Source organism: Populus euphratica, unplaced genomic scaffold, assembly GCF_000495115.2.
Source record: "Populus euphratica unplaced genomic scaffold, PopEup_1.0 scaffold1044.1, whole genome shotgun sequence".
Classification (NCBI taxonomy): domain Eukaryota; kingdom Viridiplantae; phylum Streptophyta; class Magnoliopsida; order Malpighiales; family Salicaceae; genus Populus; species Populus euphratica.
Window position 1 is genome coordinate 13,593 of NW_011500887.1, and position 8,207 is coordinate 21,799.

Below are 8,207 nucleotides of genomic sequence, written 5' to 3' on the forward strand. Positions count from 1 at the left end.
AAAAAAAATTATTACCTCAGATGCCTACTTCGTTTTATCTGTATTAAGCTATTCAAAACATCAATCTTTCTCCACTTTTTCCCAACGCATCCAGAAAAATTGCCTATAAGAGTGAAAGCCTTACAAACAAAGTAATAAAAGACTAGTTGCCGTAGAGGGGTATATTATCAAGTCATTTGTTTTTAAAAAAAAAAATGTGAAGGGAAATGTGTACGAGGCAAGAGTTGTACATGCACACAAATACAAGTTCTGTATTTTGGTTCAATGTCAAAGTTCAAGCAAAACACAAAAGATTTCTGTTCCTTATAATAGGATTTTGAGGTTCATCCTTCTAACCTCCATAAATCATTAATGGCATTTCAAGTTCTTTTCCCATGCAAGTGTCTCAGCAGCAGGTATTAAAAATTAAAAAGAACAACTACAACGAAATTGAACTACAATTCAGCATACGAAATATGGGAACCACCTGCTCCAAACTTTTCAAGGTAAAGATAATGGAAAGAACATATAACAATGATGATCAACTGAAATAAAGAAGGAAAAAGAAATGATACATATTTTAGCATTCAAAATATGTTCCTGATCGACATCCCAATCAAAAAGGATTTCTAGTATTCAGTATTTAGCTGAAACAGGATTTTAAAGGTTGCCTCGAAGATAAACAAAAAATTATCCTAACTGTATTGCATTCTACAAAGAAATTTCTTATTCAGTAACATCTCCTCATCTATGATTTAGTTTTCTCTAATATACTCTTCAATGTGTTCTTAATTTTCATGCAAGTTTCCAGTCGAAGAAAGTCGGAGTACTAGGAGCATTAAATTTGAATCACATTATTAGTCTCGTTTAAATTGCAAATGAGAAAATCAAGGTGAGGGACCTTTTCGCTTCAATATGTTCATTCTAACCACACTCACATAATTTCCCAACTGATTTCTGACAATTTTACCATCAAGAACATCTGACAATGGTTGAAATTTTAAGTGATTTACTTTTGAGGTTCAAAAAACCACAGAATCAGAAATTATCCACATAAAAGATATATTTGACCATGTAAAAGTTAGAATTATAGATAGATAGATATCTTTTCAGGGTAGTATTGACACAATACCATAACAAGCCAGTAGCCATTTTATCCATCATATCAAATTGAAGTAATTTAAAATACCAGCAAGCACATTACTGTTAACAACCCCACATGGACAAGCGTTGTGAGACAAGTAAATCAGGTACTCTCACATGCCTAAAAGAAGATATACAGAGAATGAAAAAGTACCTGAAGGCATGTATTAATAAAGTCTTCCCTCTTCATCAACCTATAGATCATGTTACAAATTGTATATCTGTGAACATGTTCTGCAAAAAAAATTTCTTTGTTCTTAGCTTAGATTTTGCACAAATGAAAACTAAAGTGAGGCTTTACTTAGTAGTAATGGAGACTAGAGAAAAGAGATAAATAGACAATCCTACATGAATATTCTCTTAAATAGACAACGCACACACAAAATGAAATAACAATTTAAGAGCATTAATATAGTCAAAACAAACCCAGGTACTAACACTACTTTATGACCATTAAAGTTAAAATTATAAAGCAAGAAAGAACATTTCTGGCAGCAGATTGTCTACTGTCTTCTTTGAAGCCGAAAACAGACGCAGCAAGAATACAATGAAGAAAGAAGAAAATAAAGATTATTAACAAAGCGATAAAACCTCTTGTACTCGGTTAAATGAATCTATGCATATGAAACAGAGACTGAATAGACCCGAAGAACATAACTTGCAAAATTCTAAATAAAAAATCACTACGTGGGTTGTTACTTGAACGTAAAATTTGATGAGTAAACCAAAAATATACGATATGCCTTAAAGAAAATACACAGGAAATTAGGAAAAAACTGAGTGCTTGGCTGAACCGAGGTGTCATGTTTCTGCAAAAGTAGGCCTATAACCATACAAAGAAGGAAAAAAGAAGGCATACATGCCCATTTGCCAAATTCTTAAAAAAAAAAAATGAAAAACAGAGAAAAAGACTAAACCTAGAATTTTAGCGATTAATAACCAATTTTAAAATTCATAAAGCAATACATAAGATAAATACAATCCAAACGGAGAAATAATGTTCATGACTTGAACTGAAATTTCTTTCTAAAGACAATCATGCAAAAAACCACATGATCAGACTAAATAACAAAAAAAAAACAACAGAAGATAAAAGAGAAGAACGTTAACAAAGAACGAACTATTTAAATTCTAATTCAAACTGGAAATCAAACAAAGAAATATTCAAACCTGAAAATTAAACAAAGAAATAATAACTAAATAAAAGATAAAATCTTAAGAGCGTTAATCTTCAATCATACCTTACAAGTGAAACTTAAAGAACGATCTTTCTCAGGGTTTTTCTTTAAAAGAGAGAGAGGATTTTGAAAACCCAGAAAGAGAGGCATGAGAGAAAAATGAAGAAAGGGGTTTCCTTTCTTCGTTTATATAAGCAAGAGTTTGGCTTGCTTGATGGAAATGAAATATTTTGACCGTTGGAGGGGATTGCTTTCATTGAGACGACGCCGGTTTTGAATTGGTAAGTTGAAAAAAAAAGAAAGCAAAGGCCCCGCAAGGCCCATTTTTATGAAGCCCATAAATGGTATTGAATTAGCCCATTTTTGGACTCTTCTCTCTTGCACTTTCTCTTTCATTTCAAAGCAGAAACACTGAAACACGCCCACAGTGGGTAAAAGAACCATGGAGGTGAATGTGATAAAGAGACTAACTACACAGCCCCGTTGGGGAATTATGAGGTGGAGCCTTTCCTACAGTTCATTTCTAATCTCTTCTCTTTCTCTCCATCACAATAGAGGTATTGCTTGCTCGCTTTGCTATATATTGTCTCAGAACAGGTAACATTTTTTCATTAATGAAAGATTGAAACTTCAGTAGACCCTTCTAGCGATAACATTTATAACTTAAGACCGTTTACTGATAATTATTCCCTTAAAAAAATTTGTAGATTATGAAGTGTAATTATTGTCCTTAGTGAATGATTCTAAGTTTAGACCATTTTGGTGATAGTTAATGGTATTTTTGCAGATTATCAAGTATTATTTAGCGTTCTTCAACCATACAAAACCTCAATGGATATCAAAACAGTGACGAAAAGGCACTCAAGAATTAGTATTACATTTGGTTAAGGAACTAGTCCATCTCTTATGGCTTCTTTGGTATCGAAATATGATCACTGTAATTGCCATAATCTGTTTCATCCAAGCCATTGGTCACGTTTTCTGTTGGAGTATTGATTTAGTGGAGTTGGATATTATTATTGATAAGTTTATGAAAATGGGATATCATAGGATTGTCAGAACGGTTTTTTATAAAATTCGTGCACTAGATGTGGTTATTATTGATGGGAGAAACTACTTGTGGTGATTTTTAAACACTCGAAAGGGATAAAACACACTCTTTTATTTCAAGAACAACAAGCTTACAATAATAAAAAGTTTATAATAACACGCCCTCTCTCTTTCTCTCTAGTGTTTCTCTTAATCTCTCCACACATAATTACATAAGTTTAGCTATCTATTTATACACGAAATCAAAATAAGAAAATTCAACCTTCAAGTATGAAGGCGGTTGTGGTCGACTGTGTGAAAGCGGCCGACGACCGGTGGCTGGACGGTTGGAGGGTGATAGTTGGTGGTTGCCTTTCTTAACCTTCTAGATTGAGTTTTATTTCAATAAATCTCCCCTTTAAATTCAATTGAGGGATGTCATTCCAAGCATGAATTTCAATATGATAAATACTTCTCTTTTCAATGGCTTGGTAAATATATCTGCAACTTGATCATTTGTCTTGCAGGATATCAGCTCGACTTCTTTGTTCTTTACATTTTCTCGGATAAAGTGATGACATATATCAATATGTTTACTTATTTTATGATACACCGGATTCTTTGCCAATGCAATCGCTGATCGATTATCAATATAAATCTCTGTAGGATTTTCTTGAGGAAATTCCAAAAACTTCAACAAATTCCTTAACCATATTAAATGGCATACAGCTGAGTTGGCAGCAACATACTCAACTTTGAAATATGGCTTGGAGCTCGGCTCGGCTTCGGAATATGGCTCGTGGCTCGGCTTAAATATGGCGCGCATGGGGCTCAGTTGTCTTCTTCCTCGAGGCGCGTGAGCTACAGTACTGAAACTTCAGACGGAGAGTGTGGTCCACCCCGTGCTCCGATTGATCTGATTTTTACACTGTTGAATTCGTATGGATGAGCTCTACATTTTGGAACGATCAAAACTTGTTTTTGAAAATTTTGAAAATTTAGATATATCCCAAAAATACCTCTATTTTTTGACGAACGGGGCTCTGATACCAATTGTTGGTTGGAGAAAACACTTGTGGTGGCTTTGAAACACTTGGAGGGGATAAAACACACTCTTTTATTTTAAGAACAACAAGCTTACAATAATAAAAAGCTTACAATAACACACCCTCTCTCTTTCTCTCGTTCTCTTTAGTGTTTCTCGCAATCTCTCTACACATAATTGCATAAGTTTAGCTATCTATTTATACACGAAATCAAAACAAGAAAATTCAACCTTCAAGTGTGAAGGCGGTTGTGGCTGACGGTATGACAGCGGCTAGCGGCTGGACAGTTAGACAATGACAAATGGTGGTTGTCTTTCTTAACCTTCTAGATTGAGTTTTATTTCAACAGTTATACGAAACACAATGATCAGAGGTTATGTTAGAAAAGGATGATATGAGGAGGCATTGAGACTTTTTTGAGCTATGATTAGATCGAATGTTGAACCAGATAAATTTACACTTGCATGTTATAAATGGTGTGCAAGACTCGGAGACCTTAATCATGCTGAGTGGGTGCATATGAGTTGTTGATCGAGAAAAGAATTAAGTTTTATTTTGAGTTCAGCATTGATAGACATTGATTCGAAGTGCAGTAAAATTCAGACTACGAAGGAGATTTTTGATAGTGTCCACCGCAGCAATGTTTGTATTTGGAATTGGATCGATGATCAATGGTTTAGCAGTTCATGAGCTTGCTAGAGATACAATCAAAGTCTTCACGAAGTTGGCGGTAGAACATGCTTTGCCTGATTCTATGACCTTTCTTGGAGTTTTAACAGCGTGTAGCCATTGTCGCTCGGTCACAGAAGGTTACAAATACTTTGATTTAATGAGAAGTCGATACTCAATTCGGCCACATCTTGACCATTATGGATCCATTGTCCATTAAGATATTAAGAATATTGTGATGCTCAAATGGAAATAAAAGAAGGTGTTGAAAATTTAGTTAGGTTCGAAGGAGAGAAGGTGTAACTTGTGAACACGGTTATTAAACTTGGTTAGATCCAATAGATCAATTCAGTATTTAAACAACTCGTTCTTGGTTGTACAAAATCAATCCAAAATTAATCTAGTATCAAAAAACAATTAAAAAAAATAAAAATAAGAGAATAACTATGAGAATAAAGAAAATTCCAAAATATTTTCTGTGCCTAATTTAGATAAGTTATCAGTTGACTTTAATTAAACGTGTAAAACAGTTCAGCAATCAGATTATAAATCATGTCTGTTTTTAACAGACGTCTTCTTCAACTAAGAATTGTGATACGCATCCTGCGTCACAGCCACCTGCTAGAGGAAACACATGATGACTGACTCTAGCAAGCAACATGACACTGGGAATAGAGAAGAAAAGACAGCCCGCAAGGTGAATCAATCCTTGGAAGCTGGATATTTGTTATAGCATCTTAGTGTACTCCCAGCTGTTCCAAAGCTTGACAACCCCTTTAACGTTTCCTGTACACCTATATATATGTCTTTAACTTTCAATAGCCAAGATACCAAGTTTTAATTTGTATCTATTGTCGGGGACTACTAGAGGGGTGGCCCGTGCTATCTCACGAGCCGGTTAAAAATATTTAAGCATATAAAAAATATATTTAAATAAAAAAATATTTAATTAAAAAAAAATTATTGGAGATCCATCGTCACTTCATTATAAACATTGTTCATTACATAAAAAATTTGTCGAAATGATTCAAACTTGATTGAAATAGTATGGACAATATCAACTTTAAAAGAAGCTATGTGGGCTACTAGAACAACATCTTGAAAAAACAAACCAAATAAAACAAAATGCCGTGAGCATGCAATTATATTCAATTAATAAATTATATTTAATTAAAGAATAAAACCAATTTTAAAAAATAATAAAAAACAAAAATAAAAAAAATCTAAGATAACCCAATTCAATAATAAAAAAATAAATAAAACAAAGGTCATAAAAAGCAGGAAAAAAAAGTTCAATATGCTATTAAATAAATATTAAAAGATAAAAATAAAAATAAATATTTTTAAAAAATAATAAAAAAAGAAATTTTAGGCTAACCTCATGAAACTATGTTAATTTCCAAAGCACAATCGTGAAATCCTAGACATGAGTATAACTAAAAAGATTAAATCTAAATCAATCAAATATTGAAAAATAAAATCATAAAAAAAATACTAAATTAGAAAATTTTACACAGAAACAAAATATATAATCAAAAGAATGATGATGAAATTTAAACCCCGTTTGTTTGCTGAAAAGTAATATTCATTTAAAAAGTGATTTTTTTGGAAAATAAATTCTTAAAAAGTAAATTATTTTCTGATATTTGAAAGTATTATAAAAAATAAATTAGAAAATATTTTCCAATGATTAGCAGTATCATGGAATATAAGCTAAAAAATAAATTTTTAACATTTTTTTTCAAGTTTATTGAAATAATGAGAAATAAATCTTACAAATTAAAAAGTTGAATGATAATAAAATTAAAAAAATTATTTGATAAATTATTTCAAATAAAATAAATAGCAATCAAAGTAAAAAGAGATTAGATCCAATAGATAAAAAAGTTGAAAAATGATGAAATTAAAAAAGAATTGTAATTTTATAAATTATTTCAAATAAAATATATAACTATAAAAAAAAACAAAGACCAAATCTGATAGATAAAAAATTTTAATTAAAAAAATAATAAGAGAAAAACAAATAACAATTATAAAAATAAAAATTAAAGTTGATATAAAAATCAAATTGAAAAAAAATTCAAAATAAAATATGTAGAAAATAAAAGTTTGAGAACCAAATTTGATATAATCAACAAATAACATGACATTTCTAAATTTTTCACAACTTCTGAAAAGTATTTTCCACCCAAAATAAAAAAAATATTTTTCTGAAGACCAAGTTAAATTTTTTTTAACCAACTTTCTTAATAATAAATAAACACAAAAAAATTTAAAATGTAATTTTTAGAAAATTACTTTTCGTGAAACAAACGGGGTTATAAAAAAAATGATGGAGAGGTAGAATAAAAAAAGTAATTTTAAAAATTATCTCACATTACAAAAATCAAAATTAAAAAATATAAAAATTAAATTTGACAAAGCAAAAAATTAAATAAGGATGAAATTAAAATTAAAATATAATTTAATAAATTATTTAAAAAAGAAAAAAAAGTTTAAGGGCTCGTTTAAAACATTAAGGGGCAGAGCAAACACCAAAACCAAAAAAAAAAAATAGCCATCGACACCAAACTAGATTTTTTTTTAGTACAGATTTCTTCTTAGTACAAATGTCATATTTTCATAGAGAAAACTTTGAGGTGAAATGAATGCTACCCAGGACAACTTTTCTGGCCACTAGAATCAATCACAAGTATTTTTCAAAGATGACGGAGCGACTACTACATCGACATTTGCTCAGCATAGTAACAACATAATAACAATAAAATAAAAAACTAATTGTGAAATGGCTAAAATATCCTTTAGCGTAGGGCTTAAGAATATAAACTCTAAGAGCAGGTTGATCTCTAAAAAAAAAAAAAAACTCATATTTTTTCTAATTTCAAGGTTAATATAGTTTATTTTACTATGCACAGTCAAATGAAAACACAAATATCTCTTCATGGCATATTAACAATTTCTTTCTTCTAAGGATACCGATCTACTTTTAATGTTTTTTAAAAAAGCGAATATCCGATCAATTTAAAAATACTAAAATAATTTTACCCTTAGTTATTAGCTTATACTTTTTCTCAAGGGTAAGATAGTGAATTTGTTCTTCCCATATATCGTAAAATATGTAACAGTGATTACACCTAGAGTTTTTTTTTTTTTTTTTTTTTAT

The 8,207-nt window shown here is 30.6% G+C and overlaps 1 long non-coding RNA gene across 1 annotated transcript in view; it reads right to left on the reverse strand.

The window, feature by feature from the left end:
- The window catches only part of LOC105116717 (uncharacterized), a 3,286-nt gene extending 430 nt beyond the window's left edge, over nucleotides 1–2,856 (reverse strand). Inside the window, exons 1-2 of the long non-coding RNA XR_840579.1 lie at nucleotides 2,364–2,856; nucleotides 16–1,356 (exon numbers count right to left, since the gene is read on the reverse strand). This is a non-coding gene — a long non-coding RNA (uncharacterized LOC105116717). The remainder of the gene's footprint in view (nucleotides 1–15; nucleotides 1,357–2,363) is intronic.
- Between the last annotated feature and the right edge of the window lie 5,351 nt (nucleotides 2,857–8,207).